General features: G+C 45.1%; 1 protein-coding gene across 2 annotated transcripts in view; it reads right to left on the reverse strand.

The window, feature by feature from the left end:
- Positions 1-17515, reverse strand: part of LOC133347324 (guanine nucleotide-binding protein G(I)/G(S)/G(O) subunit gamma-2) — a 43184-nt gene extending 25669 nt beyond the window's left edge. Inside the window, exon 1 of one of the 2 annotated variants that reach the window (XM_061559503.1) lies at positions 17494-17515. The gene's annotated coding sequence lies outside the window, so the exon portion shown is untranslated. Of the gene's footprint in view, positions 1-11501; positions 11523-17493 lie in introns of those variants that run through there. The other variant, XM_061559502.1, reaches the window with a different exon arrangement.
- Between the last annotated feature and the right edge of the window lie 1328 nt (positions 17516-18843).

The raw sequence follows: 18843 nt of genomic DNA on the forward strand, positions 1-18843 counted from the left end.
ACCAAATAATAAAAAATGGCCGAGGCAATTAAACACATTCCTCCCGCGGAGGGAGCTGGTAGGAACGTTGGGTTGCTCGGTCAATGGCCAGGGTCAACGGTGGCGTGGTGTATTCCGAAAATATACCCGACTGTGAGGGCGGGCACAAGCCGGCGTGAGTAGGTTAAATGTTGAGTTTTATAAGGGCACCACGGGGTGACCAGCCCCTCCACACCCAGCCCCACCCCCCACCCAGCCCCTCCCTCCCCACCCAGCCCCTCCCAGCACGACAGACGGACGGACACAATAATCTCCTGTGGGCTGGTGTAACCAGAGGTTCCTACCAGTAATATTTTATTTCTGGGACACTATTTTTCCAGGAGTGTACTTAACTTTGCGACTGGGGTACCAATCAATCCTAAATCAGTGCCACTCCGCGATGTTGAAGCGCAGCGAGGACGATTGCGCCGAAACCCTGAATGCTCGCGGTACGCACCGTAGCGCTGCATTGTGTACAGCTCGTCGAGATGAGTCGATTGCCGCATCGCCGACCATCATCAGACTAAAAATGACTACATCACGGACATTATGCGAGAGCCGGGGTACTGTGGTACCCTGGGCTACCGCCATAAGGTTCAAATGTTAGAAAGGGTTAGGCTGCTCCAACTTTGGACTGGATAAATGTCAGAAAAACAAATGGCAAGTAGAACGAGTTTACTCGACAACTGAACATATCTGTTGGAAACATTGACACTGGAAAACACCGCAAAATTGTACAAGGTTCCTGAAGACTCCTATCAAAGGTGGACCAAAATAAAAAATATAGTGAAACAGAGAGATGGAAAAACATGCCCGCGTGCCAGAAGAAGAAAGTGTTTAGTCAGTAATACCTTCTGTGAAATATATGTATCAGCAACAGAATATGTGAATCGCAACAAAAAGTAGAGATTTGTATGCTTGGGATTGCCTTGAGAGACAAAAGGAACTATTTGGATTAAATAATAGTGGCAAGTTTAAAAAAAAAACGGCAGAAAAAGTAAGTGGCCAAGAATCATAACGGAGTAGCAGCTACGGAAGAGGAATCTGATGAGCTATAAAGCTCTTGTTCACAGGAAAAAGATCGAGCCCGACAGCACGCCTATCGATGGAACGAAGCGACGATATCGGGTCGCATGGCGGTACGAACTAGGTGGATTATTAGCTGACAGGATCGTGAGAGATGACTTGGGGAGGCCTTCGTCCAGCCTTGATTGATCAACGCTGATGACAGTGCCATGGTTGATCACGGCTGATCTTTACAATGATCATTTAAAATATCCTTCTCGCATGTAACTGAACGCACCTCCCGTGCGTGCGTATACGCTGATAATTATGAGCTGTCGTCGCGGGAGGCCTTTGTGTTTGTGATGGCGGATACATCGAGCAGACAAGGTGATCGCATTACGCAGCGATAGTGACGGTTTCCAGGCGAGCATGCTGGCGTGACGTCAAGCACGTTTTAACTGTTACCTGAGTCGCATGACCCCGTGTAAAGGATTGGCTCTGTAAAATATTAATTCTCGTGCGAGTGGTGATGTAAGGGTTAGTGGTGGTGCAGTGTGGATAGTGCACTCCACCATAAACCCGACGGCGGACTGGGTCCGATTCCTGACCAGTGGTGAGTGACATCTGAACCAACCTCGCCTTCCCCATCCTTGTCCCGTTACACCAACCAACACTGACCAGCGTGGTGAAGTATGGTCAAACCAATCCCCATGACCGACATTGCTATGAGCAGAGACATCTTCCAGCAGGTGGATTGTCGGGTGGTGGAGGGTTGCGACACATTTATAAATAATAACGCGATCTAACCCAAAAAATTGAAATTGATAATCATGACCATGACTAAATGACCCTTTCGCTACGGGATAACGGGAGCGGATGTACATCGTAAAAATTTTGACATCGATTAACTTATCCTATTACGAAACTCATCCAGGAAAAAAATGGATAATTAACAAAATATAACGTTAACTTGGCATAGAGTTATTAGTGCACAACCAGTGTACATGACAGCCCATGCATAAAATATGAAAAGTAAATTGGCAACGTTAATGGCTCACAGATTGTCACAAATAGGATATACCCCCTGCCTTATGTAACATATTTTGCATAGAAAAACGCAAACGTTAAACATTCTTATAAACGCACTCCAATCCCAGCACAGTGTCTCGTGGCTGAAAAACCACTGCGTCCAATCTGCCCGTCTCAAAATGCATCATCGCAAACCCCGTGACACCGGATAGCTGCAAACTCGGAAGACGCTGACAGTCAAACATCGTGCGTGTGTGCACAAGGCACGAGCCGTGAGAAACGGTTCGCTGTCTGGGTGCGCTTTTCCCCAATTGCTCGAGTGACCTCCCCCACAACGTCAACAAACGTGGAACGAAGCGTCGAGTCGTTTTCGAGGCGCGCGTCCAACCATCCTCGCAAGGAGCAGTCGATGAGATGCATTCAAATTGTCCGCGAATTATACCGCATCCCGTTACATTTAAGCTCGTGCGGAGTTAATGTTGTTTTACAAGACACGAGGGAATATACAATTGTTTTTAAATGTACAAATACGGTACAAATGAAACCACAATGAATCAATTCTTAAATCGAATCGCAGCAGCTGATAAAATAGAGTGGGTGGGGAGGGTGCACTGTCCAGACGGTACCACGAACGCGCCTGCACTGAGATTATTTAGATGATTCTGGTGCTATAAATGTCCAAATGATAGGTCACTTTGTTGAGCTGTCAACTGTGGTTCTGAAAAATAAGTTCAGATCTCAGTGGGCTTTGCCTGGTAGAAAGGGGATGGTTTCGTGTTTGGGTGGTTTGTTTACCTGGCTTATACTTTGCACTCTCGCCGTGTTTGTGTTTACTCTTTGCTGTTGTAACGTTCTTACCCCGTAGCCCCTTAACTGGACATCTGTGAAAAAGAGCTTTACAGCTCATCGGATTCCTCACGCAGTCTAAATATGCTGCGTCTGACGACAATGCACACGCGCTCGCTGGCGCCCGTCTTGAGCGAGCAAGCTGAAGCACAGAGCACACACACACACACAATGTGTAACGTCGCGCTCACGATTGAAAAAAAAAAGCCTTTACAAAAATGTGCACGCGAGAGAACGAGCTGAATAAATTAAAGTGGGGCGCTGCAACCGTTTCGTTGCTAATTCCCCCCCACACACACCCCCCCGAGGCGTTCCATTTGTCCCAAGCCACTGCTAAAGTGTGTGGGAGTGCTGTAAATGTTTAATGAAGTCGTTCGGTGCTCTGCGGCGGGCTGGCGGAGTGGTGGAGGGGTGGGGGGGGGATGCCCCATTGTATCCTGCGGAATTCCCCAAATGGTTCATTGGTGACGTCGTCAAAGTCCACCGTGGATGTGTCCCCATTGGTATGCATCAGTCGTGTTGCTCTCTCATTATTATTAGTTTTTGCTTCGGGGTAACTCTGCGCACACCCGAGTGTGCACTTGTGCTTTGTATTTTCAAAGTTTTTTTTGTTATATATATATATGCACATGCAAATCAATATATTACCAAACCGGGTCACGATTTCGTCGTCAGCTTTCAGGCGCTTTGTTCTCTTCGTGATACGCGCCACACCGCGGAACAAGGTTTCGTGGCCTGTTAAATTAACCACGGGCTCCGACCGCGGAGGCATTTTCTCTTCAATTCCAACGGCGAATTTGTTGCACGCCACGCGGCACGGGATTTCCTCGGGTTAATTGCGAACCGGGCTAAGATGCATCTAATAAACAATTTATACAAATCCCAGGGGTGAGGAGGGAAGGTGAACTCTCAGTGAAACCGATTGCTGCTCCTGCCCCACAACGCAGAAACGACGACGATGCAGCCATAACCTACATTTGTTTTTTTTTTACCGAGGGGCCCAAATTCCCCAACTGATGAAACGTAAATAAGAGGGTTTTTTTGGTGGTTAGAGCGCGTAAATATGAATGTGTCGTTAAAACCCGCCACCACCCGACACAGCCAACGAGTAAGGGTTGTCACGTAAACAGAACGTGCCAATTCGTCACTAGTACAGCACACCGGTGTGTAGGTGATGACAACCCTTACTAAATTGGCTGTCGGGTTGTGGCGGGTTTAACGACACATTCATATTTACGTGATCTAACCCCAAAAAAACCTGTATTATGGATAATATTGATCGCGAAAGGTGGTATACTGACGAAATGTTACTGTGCGCTGGTGGTAGATTTCTCCTTCGGCGTGTCTCGTGTTGGGTGGACATTAAATGAAAACGTGATTTCCGCTCCCGTGAGAGAAATCTCATTTACCGCACTGTGCGACGTTATTTTGAAGCGCTGATGCGCACGATAAATTCACTACGCAGCGACACAATTATATCAATGGAAAATAATTTACGGCGCGCGTATTTGTTTAAAATAGAACGACAGGTCAAATCTAAGAAGGGGCGTACGGATGATGTTAATATTGACCAACTGTGTTGATATGAAAAGGACCTTATTGTAAAAAAAAAATGGTATGCAAAGCATAGGTCATGATGAAATGCCCTGTACTGCTGTCAGGGAATGAGATTGAACAGTCTGTCATTTAACTATATTACTCCAACAAGGCGTCTTTGATGTGCTGAACTTATATTGGCTGGATTCTGAAAGCAGTTACCTGGCCTGTTGTCTCTTTGCATCCCAACCGGCTGCCGCTCACACCGTTGAGGCTGGAAAATGTTTCCCCGCCTCGACATATGAATCATGTGGCCATTTATCAAATATTTGCAATTTCAGAGGCACCCCTCGAGCATCCATTTTAATCACGGACATAAATTGAGTTAAATATGTTTCTTTTAGCTTTGTCGCCTAGCAACCCTCTACATAGGCATGTACAAATAATGTATTTGAACAGCATGGGGCGGACAAGGGGAGTACTGACGGAGATGACTACCAAACTGATGAAGGCTCCATCCCCTTCTAAATTATTAAGCATCAATACTCTATTTGGTTGAAGTTTGTTTAACATTTGCCGAGTGTGTATATGCCTCCCTATAAACAAGGTCACACCACCGGTCCTCGCCCCAGACCTCAGAGTGACAGGACACATTGCATGGGATGCCCTGGACACGTATCACCATATAGATACATTTTAAATGTATGAGGTCTGCAAAGGAAGTGCCACATTTAAACTGATAGGTGGTATTATCTCCAGCTTGACTCATGGTTGAACGTGTAACACTGCATCAGCTCAGTGCGCTGGCGCTATAAAAAAAAAACATATCACACACCGTTCAGGACAAGGGAGGTTTGTGGGTTCGTCGTTATCTTCTGATAACGGGGAAAATAAATGTTGGCTATCTAGTAGAAAAAAAAACAAAAATAAAGGTCATGGCTAAACAGCAAAAATAAATGCTCCCTCCCTGTAATATGCACATGCACTACACTGAATAAAATTACATTTAATTATCTGCACATGTTAGCAATGTTACAAATCACATTTCACAGACACGTTTTTTTATGGCTGGTTTTCTGTTCAATTGGACATTAATTTGAATGTCATTTTTAAACACATTCATGTGAATGTCAAATTTATACATTCACGCCTTTCATTTGCAACAATACATCTGGTCATGGGTCGCACAGACGTGACAGTTTGGCCAGTGTAAAGATTTACAGTACCATACAATCCCACGTGTTCTTACATGCAAATGAGAATACATTAAATTGACGTGGTGGAAATACATTTTGATTTAAAGCTTTCGTGACTGTAGGGATTCATATTCTTGGTTCTTTCGGTAAAGTCACGTAGAAGGGAAACAATAAAATAATAAAAATATAAAACAATATTTCCTTCTACGTGACTTTACCGAAAAAAACAAAAATATGTGGTGGAAATAATTCTAACAAATGAGTGGGTACAATCGCCGCAATGCAATACAGCCTTGAAAATTATTTGTCGGTGATTTTTAACAATAAATAAATACTCTTTCCCCAGCATGTAGGTCTGATAACACACAGGACGTCAAAACATTTCAGTTTTCTTGCACTGAATCAATGCTGCTGAATGTTGTCGGGCGGTTGGGTTGTGTACAACGCTTCTGTTGAACGACAGATAGATGAAGGAGAATTATTGCCTGCTTGTCTTTTTTGTCGTCATTTTTTTTCAGGAATGGATTGTCTACGCTAATAGTATCCAGGAATTCAACCAAATAAAACGGTACAAAAAAACACAACTGAGAAAAAACCCGTCATAAAGCAGTGGCGTAGAGGGCAAAGTGTATTAAAGTCCAGCTGTCGGCACTTTATGACTGACCCACAGCAGAGAAAGCCATCGTCAGAGAGGCAAGGATTCAGAGGGCGAGGATAGAATGGGCGTCGCAGTTATACGTAAGCCGTGCCTGCCTCTTCGTGTGACTGGCACGGCCTATTAGACAGAACAGCAAGGACAAATAGCTCACGTTGCTGCCCAGCGAGCCATTGCTCATACAATTCTGATCGTCAATACCGGGTGAACCATACCGGAAACAAAATCCACTGCGGGATATCACCTAAACGGCCCAGCTGTGAGCCAATCACTCATCGCTGCCAATCCAAATCCTTCGCTCCGACCGAATCAGCAAACCCTCCGCTCCCTCGCCACCCCCAACTCATGCCCATTAGGTAGTGCATTAACATTTCCATTTGCAGGTTTGATATAATGTGGAAAATATGATTAAATGTAATTGTCAATTAGTGCCAGAAACAGACCTCTCTTTTTAGTTTATCTTCCCACACCTCGGTGGTAATATGACGCACGGTGAAATAGGCTTACACGGAGATTGCTGGCGGTGTGTGGGTACTTGCTACGTTGGGCCCATTTCACCAAGCAAATTAGGGCAATAATACAACCGGATAATTATTTGTTGGATCTGGATGAGTGGCGTTTAAGTGGGATATCTGGATGTGACCAGATCCTGTCCGCTGCAATCTCGCGTGTAATGAGTGAAGGGAGCTGTGATGCAAAGCGCTTCAGGCACTGCACTATGAACCCAACGACCAAAGTGCAATTCCCAACCGCAGCCAAAGTAATATTTTAACCAGTCGTTTATCCCTATTTCACCAATCTACGATGATGGCGAAGTAAAGTCAAACGCCCACGTCTGACACGGTATGGGGGAGGCCTATCATCATAGCAGTCGATTGATGGGAAAGCTGCAAGAGGTTCAACAGAGTAAGACGAGGTTTTATCAGGAAACGGGGATTAAACATTGTAACACATTCCTTCCACTTCGATGTTGAGCTGCACACGAGGAGAAAGAGAGTTCAGAAAATAACCTCGGCCAACTCGGCTTTATCGAAACGCCCGTTTCGGCTTGGACACGTGTCATGACCGAAAATTTACCCCAAGCCAATACGCAGCCTAACGGCTATTTGAAAGTAAGCAAAGGTTTCCGATTGGTGGAAAGAGGCCTCCACGGAGATTGGTCGGGAGGTAGACTTTTAAAGGGTTTGCAGGAATGAGGTTTGAACGAGATCGATCAGAAAACAGAGAGAGTATCCGTTAGAGGGGAAGGACAGGGATTGGCTAAGGGAAAAACGAGGACAAGAAGGTTCGAGAAGGGAGGCTGAGGAATGTAAAAGGGGTGAAGCACGAGGAGTGGGGAAGTTTGGAGGAAGTTACAAGCTGGAAGACACGCACGAAGCCTAAGGGCCCCTTATTGTGGCTGTGTCCAAATAAAAGAGGCTATTACTACTTCGTCGTCGGAGTCGTCGCACACGGTTTACCGAAAGAGCCATGTTTTCCGGAACACGGCGGTGGGGGGGGGGGGGGGTGATGTTCATCTGCTCTGCGCGCTTTGACGCTGCTAATATTCTCATCTCCACTTGCAAGTAGTGCTGCGAGAGTGCTCTCATCCGTCGGAAGGTGTGAGTGAATCGACTGTGAGAACGAATTATATACCACGTATGTTTTAAGTGTGTGTGTTTAAGTGCGCTGTTGTCGCCGTGCGATAACCGTAACGCGCACTCAACACGCGCAATTGCACAGTGTTCACACTTGCGCACATTGCATCTCGCCGTCCCGTCGTCGACGCTAAGTCATCAGCACGCCGAGACGGCGAGCCGTTAACGTTCACGACGACGTAGTCAGGGCGAGCATCGGGGTGTGAGTGCTGCTGCGCGAGAATGGTGGAGGCGGGAGGGGGCTGTTGAAAAAGTGTACGGTAAAGTCACGTAGATAGAAAAAATAATAATACATTAAAAACACTAATGTAGGCTGTAGCCTGGTTCTTAATCAGAGTGAGTATACTGGCAGTCTGTATTGTAGACTGTAGCCTGGTTATTAAGTTTATTTTATTATTTGTATTCACTTTATTTTTTATTCTTATTTTTCTATCTACGTGACTTTACCAAACGAACCAAAGAATATTAATTCCTGCAGTCACGAAAGTCAAAATTGAGAGTGTACGCACACGAGAAATCGAGTGACTTGGCATCCTTTAGTACAATAGCAAGGGTGGGAATTATGTAGAATTAAGTTAAATAAAGAGGGTGATCATTTCGGACCCAGGAAAGCAACCATAATTATTTCACATAAAGTCTATTATTTGTCAAACACGCGGTTTTTCCCAACACACATTTTTCCCAGGAACGTAAAACCCCCACGTGCATGGGGCTTTCATTTTCCCTGGGTGCTCCGGTTTCCTCCCACGTGCTAACCCTCAGAAATTGGCTGAAAACATCTTCATATATACAGAGGACCAGAGAGAGCCTGGGAGATTGTCTCCAGCTCACCGCCTGGCGTGCGCGCGTGTGTGTGCGCGCTACAAGTTGAAGTGATGAATTCTATTATTACGTGGATTGCCAGCCAAGGTGGGGGGGGGGGACTTTTGGACACTTCGCGTGAAGGGCACTCCTCCAGAACACGCCCTGGGGAGCCCACATTTAAACAGTCAAAACTACAGATCGTCAAAGACATCATCAGCAAGAGCAATGGCCTCGAGCACCGACTCATCTGCAAGAAGAAGCACGGAAAAGCTCACGCCTTAAAATGCCCATTACGCCGGAGCTGCTACTATCGGTTACTGGCTGTGTTTAATTACTTGAGTGATTTCAGGCCAACGCATACATCACCGGAGACAACCAGTGAAGAAATACGCACGACGCTGCATACGTAAAATGTAGTTGCTAGAGTTTCACGCTGCATACGTAACACGTTTGCAGATACTGTTTTAACAGAAAATAGATAAATCCAGCATATCAAAGATACTGTAATGCTATGCTTATTCAATGCATGTATTACAAAACGAATACAATGTGGGTTTACTGCCTCACATTGGATCTAAATGCCACCGCATCTCAATCCAGAACTGCGTCGACACTTTTCAAAGATACGTTTTATAGAACGTCACTTTATTATGGACATATTTTAACACGAAAAATATGGCTCAACGGATAAGCTGCCAAAACATTCACTCAAAACGTAATCCTCAGGCCAATTTTTTTCTCAAGAAATGTCCTGCATTGGGATGTTTGGCCAATACCATGCGTTTAATTTGTATGTGTTCGAGTTATTTGTTTGTCTTGTTCTTTTGCACTGCTATCATGTTTTTATATTTATTGTTGTTGTAACGTTCTTACCCGCCCCAACTGTGAAAAAGAGCTTTATAGCTCATCGGATTCTTCCAGGATAAATATTCTGATTCTGAGTGTTTGGATTTCCTATTTGTGGGAAGAAACCAGAAATGAGCTTCGGACATCTCCCAGCCATTTTGTAGGTCCACCTCTACAACACGTGGCGAGCCCTGGCAGTTACCCATCCGAGTACAAACCAGGCTTGAAATGCAGGATACCTTCAAATCATACCAAAACGACTTCGAGGTTTTGAGCTAAAAACGAATTGATCGCTTTTTACAATTACTGCACCAGCAAATGAAAACCCCTACAGAAAATGGAATGGTCCCATAATAAAACAGTTCAGCATTAAATGAGGGATATGTATTTACTGAAACACATGAACAACCCAACTGATGCTGTGTGTGTTAATAAATAATGTACCAGAAACATTGGAGAACCCATAAATCATCGTTTACGTGCAGATGTCCTGATGAATATTTTGTAATTTTTCTTCAACAGGGATGGATAATTAGCAGTAGATATTTAATCGTGGGGGGTGATTATATTATCGATGCCCGGCCAGGGATAACATCAGCGGCAAGTGATGTCTGAACTGGCAATTCACCAACCTGCACTGACCAAGGTCAGTTGGTCAAAAAAACACCCACGATTGACGCACGGCAAGGGAAGCCTGCATGCAGCTGTCGATTGATACATGTATCCAAGAAATAAAATATCACACTAAGATTTTTTTAGCCAATTAACATTCATAGCCATGTATTAATTGGCAACGGAAGAGGCTGCCAGGAAGGTTGACGAAAGAGCATAGAGTGGAGAGGTTAAGAACATTTGAGTGACAATTCACACATCGAAGCAAGTGCTGCAGAAGACATATTGGAGAGAAATCCTTAATTACACAATGTTTAATATTGTGTGCAGTCTGCACTTCCAAAATTGACAATTTTTAAATTACTTAGCCAGTGTGAATTCCCCAACATTAAAACACCAACGTTCTATATGCATACACTCTAATTGCATAATGAAAAGCATTTAAAATGCAAAATTAAGATCGATGCTTTAAATGAAACAATCTGAGCAGTAAAATGTCATTTCCCTAGCCAACGCCCAGCAGCCTTCCAAAGCAGGAAAATTAGATTTGTTTTTTTCCATCGCAAATGTATGCACGCATTTGCAATAGCCCATCAGACATGCAGTGGTGGTGGTGGCATTCATCCCCATTTGGGGAGACCGATCTGTTCGCACAGTAGCTTATGAACCCATTCCTCCAATTCGTTTGCTTTCAACTCACGCGTGTGTAACAACATCGTAATAAATAAGGCAACACTACTTACCCCAAAACGTGACAAGCATTTTTCACTTTTCACCACCATCTTAAATAGCCAACCCTTGGTTTTAATAACACGTTGTACGAAATGTGTGGCAGCGCTTCCAGGAACGACATGAGAAAATCATCTGATGGTAACACGGGATTGTACAGAACAACTGAGGCTTCTTAGCCTTTACACATTCGAGCAGCCTGTTTTATCTGTAGTAGAAACAGCCACTATACCAATCGAATGATATGAGCGATAGCTATATTATGGAAGAAGTGATTAGAGTGTAAGGCTGTAGTGCACCTGAGCATTAAGGCACAACCACAATGTGCCCGACTTTCTGGCTAGTAACTGGTATCCAGGGTATGTGACCAGTTTTTTAAAATATTTTACATATAAATATATAAGAGCTATAACACGTGTGTAGTGGCATCCACGGAGACACTAGAACTTGGAGGCAACACGTTTATTACAACACCCCAACAGGGTAACTACATAAACGTACGGGATAACGACATAGGTGGTAGCTAACTTCCGCTAGCGACTAAACCACGATGGGCAACTACATAACCGGGTCAGGTCAGTAACGTACCGCCTGACCCACGATGCCGAACGTGACGACCGAAGACCGAGGAGACGTAGCACGGCGGGTTGATTCTTGAAGACAGCCCGGATCGGCGCTCGGGACTTCCCTTTTATGCCCCTGAGCGTGGCCTGGCCCCGCCCTAGGCCACGCCCCCTTCTAGATCCTACTGTCACGTGTCCATCTCGCCACCCCTTGGCCCCCCTCGCTACCCTCTCCCAGTCACGTGCCCTCTCGGGTTCACCCAGACTGTCATGTCCTTAAGTGCCCTCTCTCTGTACGTCACCAGAAGCATGCCCCCATAGAGCCCTCTTCTTATGCCATACACACTCTGGTGCCAGAGAGAGACGCTAACATGCACAGTAAAAGTGGGATGACATCGTCATCCTCTCAGCCGACAAGGGGAATGCCACGGTCATCATGGACAAAACCATATACAATAACCAAATTCAGGACCTACTCAATGATGGTAGCTACACACAATTTAAAAGAGATCCTACCAACAGCCTCGTCACAAAAACCAACAACATCATCACTGATTCGGCTTCATTAATTGAACAAACCAAACGGTTTTCCTTAAAACCCTCTGCTGCTGGACTTCCCAGATTGTATGACTTATCAAAATTCCATAAAGAAGGTACACCCCTTCGTCCCATCATCTCCACCCACCTACAAACTGGCCCGGTTTCTGTCTGAGACCTTGCAACCATTCACTGGTAAGACCACCTCATCTGTACTTAACTCAGCTCACTTGGTATCCTTAATTAAGGACATCTTACTATCTCCAGGTGATTTGCTCGTTAGTTTCGATGTAGTTTCTTTGTTCACCAAAGTTCCTGTGCCCTTCATCCTTGCAATCATTGAAAATTTAGTCCAACAAGGATTGAATGCTGATGTACTGGCCCTGGTCAGACACTGCCTCACCAATACATACTTCACCTGGAATGGAACATCTTACAAACAAGTTGAAGGCACCCCAATGGGTCCTCCCTTATCTCCGGTTGTAGCCAATGTTTTCATGGAAATTTTTGAAATAGACGCAATCCAAGGCATCCACTCTACGTCCGTCCTTGTGGAAGAGGTACATAGGTGACACGTTCGTCATCTGGCCGCATGGCTGACCAGCTCTGCTCTGAACCAATTCCTCAACCACATTAATTCCATACACCCAGCTATCAAATTCACCATGGAGGTAGAAAAGGATGGCAAGCTACCATTTTTGGATGTTCTCATCAAAAAGAGACCAGATGGCTCAATGGGACACTGTCTACAGGATAGCAACTCATATGGATGCCTACCTAAAACCTGACTCCCACCACCATCCATCCCAGCAGAATTCCCTCATCAAAACTTTACACCATAGAGCTCGATGCATCTCCGACCATCATCACCTAGCCAGTGAACTGAAACACGTGCACCAAGCTCTCAAGTTGAATGGATTTTCAGACCACACAATCTGTAACGCTACCACCCCAACCGTTGGGAAAGAACCATCTGAGGACCCAATTAAAACCATCACCTTGCCATATATAGCAGGGTTCACCAAAAATACTTTCAAAATCTTGAGCAAACACAAGATCCAGGCTCGATTTAACACAGTACATACAATTCGTGATCTGATCCCATCTGTGAAGGATGTGAACCCTGACATGCAATACCCCGGCGTCTACAAATTAACCTGTGTCTGCGGCAGTAGTTACATTGGGGAAACTAAGCGACATGTCTCGGACCGTGTTCGTGAGCATAAGGCAGATCTGAAACACGGTATGACCAACACGTCGGCCGTGGCTGATCATTGTTTTAATGCGGTTGACTCACACGAAATAGATTTCTCTAAGACGAAGGTACTTTGTAAGCCCACTGGCTATCAACAAAGATTAGTTCATGAAACCATCCATATATAGACACAGACACAATTTCAACCGAGAGGATGGGTACAAACTCAGCAATCATTGGAAAGACGTCATCAACCAGTTTAAGTCATAACTGGCTGTGATGTTCCCATCCTGCCACTTTCCGATGTTACCATTTTTTTTTTCTCCGTGGCTTCGGCTCTCCAATTTCACATTAGCAGGTTTAATTTCTCGTGTCAACGTGGCCACCTCTGGACACCGACCTCGAGGTGGCGGCGGCTCTGCGATCTTACATTAACATGCAAATCTCTACACTAACATCGCCACCCGCGCACTCGTCGCGGATGCCACTCTGCGATCTTACATTGACATGCTAATTTATCACATTAACATCACTAGCCCCGCCCACTTCGTTCATGACCCTAGAACAACGCCCTATAAAACAGTCTGCATTCAGCAGCTTCCCCCCTCTTCCCTCCTGATGACGATCGCTTGTGTTGTGATCGAAACGTCGCAGTTTTTGGTTTATTTTATATTTGTAATTTTTATTAATTTGTACCTTTCTACGTGACTTTTACCGAAAGACCCGAATAATATGCACAGTACCACTCTACTTACAATAGGTGGCGCTAGACGCCATGGTGACTCAATATACATCACTACACGTGCAACTAACAAATGCCTTCCCCAACTCCACTTCACATTACAGAGAGATGGACTTAACTGTGACCAATAGTCTACTAAAGTGAATGTCGAATATCTCAACTTGTCCATACCGCACGTGCTGGTGATGCAAGCACTTTGGAACCCCCAAATCCGTTGCGCTGTGAGTTAGCCAGGAGATGACAGTGCAGTAAATGGATTCTTGAATTTCATCATATTTGGTACTCCCATTTCTTCCCAAATATAAAGTTCTCATGAAGGGAATTGGCCAAACATTCCAATGCAAGAGCCTCTGTAAAAAGACTATCTAATTGCAGTGATTACACTGAGAAAACACTCTTAATTTTTTACAATGTCTGTGGATCAAGGGCAGGCATAGAGGGTGGAGGGTTAAGCAAGGAATGATAGTTTAAGGGATGGAGGAGGAGCAGTTGTATTAAAGCATGAGCAAAGCCGCTTTGAGACATGGGCGGTGGAATGTGTAAATCATGTGGACATTTTTCATAGGTTTAGCTCAAACTCCGAATAATCCGACGAGTCCTTCAATACAATTTTCTAGAATACGATTTTCTAAGAAATTAAGAACAAATTACAGTCTGGCTTTTGTTATTTTTGTATCCCTGAACAAGATGATGTGACAAGATCGCAAGCACTCATTACAGATTAAATTTCAATTACCAGAATAATATAGTCACTAATTAAGTTTTTGAGAAAGTAGTTTATGCCTCTCGAATAATACAGCAGACTCATTAGTAATGGTTGACAAGCCCGGCTTTTGAATATTCACGCAATTGTGCTATTACCTAAGTTGTATGTGGGTCAACGCAGTAGCTGCAAAATTCCTTTATCACCCTCACGACGACGCTCGTGTCACAACGTGCACGGATTAGATTTCACTTTGGCCAAATCTTGGGAGGACAGGGGCACAAATTCTTCATTGAAAAAAAAAAACACCACACGGCAGTGAACGATATCGGCGTGAGCACCGAGCGTCACCTGGATATGTTTTATTTCCCTCTCTTCTCAAGGTGCAAGGAAGCCCCCCCCCCACCCCCCAACACGATTTTCTGCACGATGGCGATTGGCATGAAGCTGCGTCTGAAAGGAATATTGGACAGGTCGATCGCATCCATTTCAGCAAACCTACAACTGACGTACGGAAACGTTACATGCACAAGATTACACAATAATCATCCACGCCCTCCACCGCAGGTGCTAGAGATGGTCATGCAAAGCATGCAATCGTCCGTTTCCGGCCATCATCGTAAAAAAAGATGCCCCTTCATTTACCCAAGAAAGTCTCACCGAGTCTTAAGCCTCTTCTTAAATAATGGTCCTGCACTCGGATGTTTCGCTAATTCCATTCATGAGCGTTGGGCATGTGGGAGTAAATCGGAGGAGCACGATATAAGCGAGAATGTTTACAAGGGGGTAAAACGCCCGAAGCTCTTAAGAATCCATTGCTGTTGCTGCCCTCCCCTGGCTGTCTGGCAGCCCCCACGCCCACCACGTCTGACGTCACCGCCAGACTTCGATCCAAGTGCTGACCAGGGTAAACCCAGCTTAGCTTCTACAATCTAACAAGATCAGACACAATCAGGGTCGTTTGGTCAAATTGAGGGTGATTTGTGAGGTACAATACCGGTGTGCTGTTATATTATATTGCATCAAAAAACACATTTGGATGAAAACATTGATCTGCTTGATTTCACACGAAGGAAAAACATCGGAACAATGAACTTAGTGGATGTGGCAGCTACTTTGTGGGGATTAGGATTTGAAGCGTAACAAAGATTTGTTCTGTGATTTTCAACATCTTCAACACATTTCTTAAACCGTGTGCATGTTATAAATCATCATCCAGAACAGAGACTCCGGTAAGTGCAAATTGAAACTCTTTACGTAATTTAATGATATAAATAAAATGTAATAATATAAATAATAGACATAAATTATCTTCTGCTTTGCGTCTCACCAAAATTTTTTTTATTGTTTCGGCTTATTGGCCTTCTCGACTTAGGTGCTCGAGTAGCATTTGTAAAAAATAAACAAACTCTGTCAAGAGGATCGATTGCGCTAAAGAAATGTTACCGGTTACAGTAGTCAATTTAAACCATTCAATTTCATTGCACAGTTACACGTGACGAAGAATAATATTCAGTTTTTAGAAATCTGATATGATTTAAAATATATATTTTTAGAACACACAATACAAAACTGGAGAATAAAAAAAAAATATCCTAAAGAAAAATAAATGGAAAATGAAGGTTTGCGAGATGAAGGAGAGATTGCTGAGGTAATGAGGTCTTTGGGGAGATTGGCACTCAAAACCCAGCATGAAAGTGGCGTACCTTATCCTCTGCACCCCTGGCTCCAAAGCAAAGCTTTGTACCTATTACAACAACTGTGATAATTACTTTATATATATAAAATTCCACAATTATTATAATCCTTAACCACATGTTGTATCCATTCTGTATGTCCCCGAGACATAGCTGATGTATTTCATGAAGAAAAAACAATATACTGTATATTTAAAAAAACTGAAATTGGCTCAAAGTATTTGGGGCACATTAATGTCAAGTGTATTGATTCGTTGGCAATTTTAATTTTTTCATATAGGGCAGCAATAAAGACCAATGAATACAGAATGTTGTGGCTCTGTATACAAACCCACTCATTCTTCCACTGTAATTGATGATGCAGCCAGCTGATCCGAGATATATTGTTTTGTTGAGGACACATTTGTCATGTAGAATAACATGACAAGGATCATATCATCTATATATATACACACACCCTGCCTGTGAAATATAAATGAATACTGTAAATCAATGAGGCATTATTTCAACAAAGACTGTTAAGCAAGGCAAAGTGCCTTTAAGGGTGAAGCCAACCATAGTCTGAACCCTGCCACACACAAAACATCGACAAAACAAATACAGTACACTACGGTATTTATACAGTCTATAAATACATATGACGTATACAATTGCTGCTGGTGTGATGTCGAGACGACAATAAAACATCATTTGCAAGGGAGCGACCTGTCACCACTACCGGCTGCTTGGACAGAAATGTAATTTCCTCACAATCAGGTGACGAATGAGAGCCGGAGAACACGGACCAACATTCATTACAATGTCCCACACAGACAGCTTTCTGTGAGTTCACTATATATTTAAAAAATCCGCTACAGTACTATCTTTGCCAATGCCGAGTTACGCCGTGGTCCGGAATACAATGGACCGACGTTGCTCTATTTTTACCGGTATCGTGAGAGGTGTGTGTTGCCCAATGGCTGCTGATTGGGCGAAACAGTAAATCATTCTTAGAGATGCATTCCAACGCACCCGTGGACAATCGCCCTGCCTCTGCTGATAATGACGAGGAGCCGACGTGGGAGAGCGGGTGTGGGGGGTTTGGGGAGACCCACCTGAATAAAGATATTCATGGATTCCATCGACAATAAAGGTTTAACCTACCCGGCACGTGATAGCCGCCTCCACGCTGTGCGCGGGTGGTGGTGGTGGGGGTGGTGGTGCCGGCGAACGACAGCTGCCTCGCAGACGACACAGAAGTCGACCCCCCAGGAAAGTGTCTCTCTCGAAATTCACTCTTTTTGTCTCCTGCTCTTCCCTGCCGAGCTGGGGAGGCAGCGTCGGCTTCTCTTCCCCCGAGTCCCAAAAACGAGGAGACGCGGCGAACGCCCAGGTTGTTGTTGTTGTTGTTTTTTTTTAAACGCAGGAGGAACGCACAACTGGTTATTATGTCAGCCGCACGCAGAGTATTAATTTCACTTGCCCCCTTGGCTCGTACGTAGTCGGGATGAGTCGATTCGCGCGTTCGTTCGTTCGTTTTCCTGGATGCTTCGAGCTCTGCGTGAAGACGATGCGGGCTCTGTCGTGTGCGAGCGACTAGGCAAGCCAGCAAATACAGAAAGAAAAAAACGTTTCGCGAGCCCAAAATTCCTGCTGTCGCTGCTCCGATGACAATTCTTGCCCCGACGATGTCGCTCACTCGCGGGTTGGTCAACCGCTGCCCAAAACCAGCAACAACCAAAAATAACAGGTAAGAAGAAAAAAACAACACAAACGCTGTAATAAATAAACAAGCCTCGAGAGAGAGAGAGAGACGAGACTGTTGCTGCCGTGGCGGCTGCTGTGTTGCAGTGCGCGTGTGTAACGACGAGGTTCCCTCCAACAGAGCGCGCAGGCAAGGCGAGGCAGCCCCTCTCACCGCCACGCTCAGAGATTCTCTCCCCGGAGCAGCTGTGACGTGGAGTGGCTAAAGACGACGCTGCGATGCGGTGGGGGTGGTGGGGGGGTGTTGCGGAGGGATGTGCGCGCAATGGAGAGGTCTTCGTTTGCGACGCCGATTACGAGGCTGGGCACCCACCGAGGAGAATCCTCGAGACGAGAGACTCCAACGAGTGGTGCGTCTTCGTTGAATGGAAGCTGCGCGCAGCCAGCGGTGTCGTCCGCCACCTCGCAGTGGTCTTCACAGCCGCTGGGTGGTACGATCCGCCTTGCTGCGCAATTTAAAATTCGGCATCACCCGAAATTGTTACGTCCTCGTGTTTTTTTTTACGCACATTTTGTATCGCATTTACTCCAATTATATCTCACACCGGCCACACCCCTCCCCCCCTCCACCACGTTACACATTCATCATCACCACTCCTGGGCCAGTCCCACTGCTGGATGGACGCCTGGAGCCGCTGCCTACCCTCTCAACGATCCTGTGATGTAACAAATCCACCGCAAGCACGAGCACACGGAACTGATTTGATCGCTCCGTCTCCCCGGCGAGACGGTCACGCGGACACGTTCCGT

This window comes from Lethenteron reissneri, chromosome 25 (assembly GCF_015708825.2).
Source record: "Lethenteron reissneri isolate LAM-NWPU_2019-01 chromosome 25, ASM1570882v1, whole genome shotgun sequence".
In the NCBI taxonomy this organism is placed as follows: Eukaryota; Metazoa; Chordata; class Hyperoartia; order Petromyzontiformes; family Petromyzontidae; genus Lethenteron; species Lethenteron reissneri.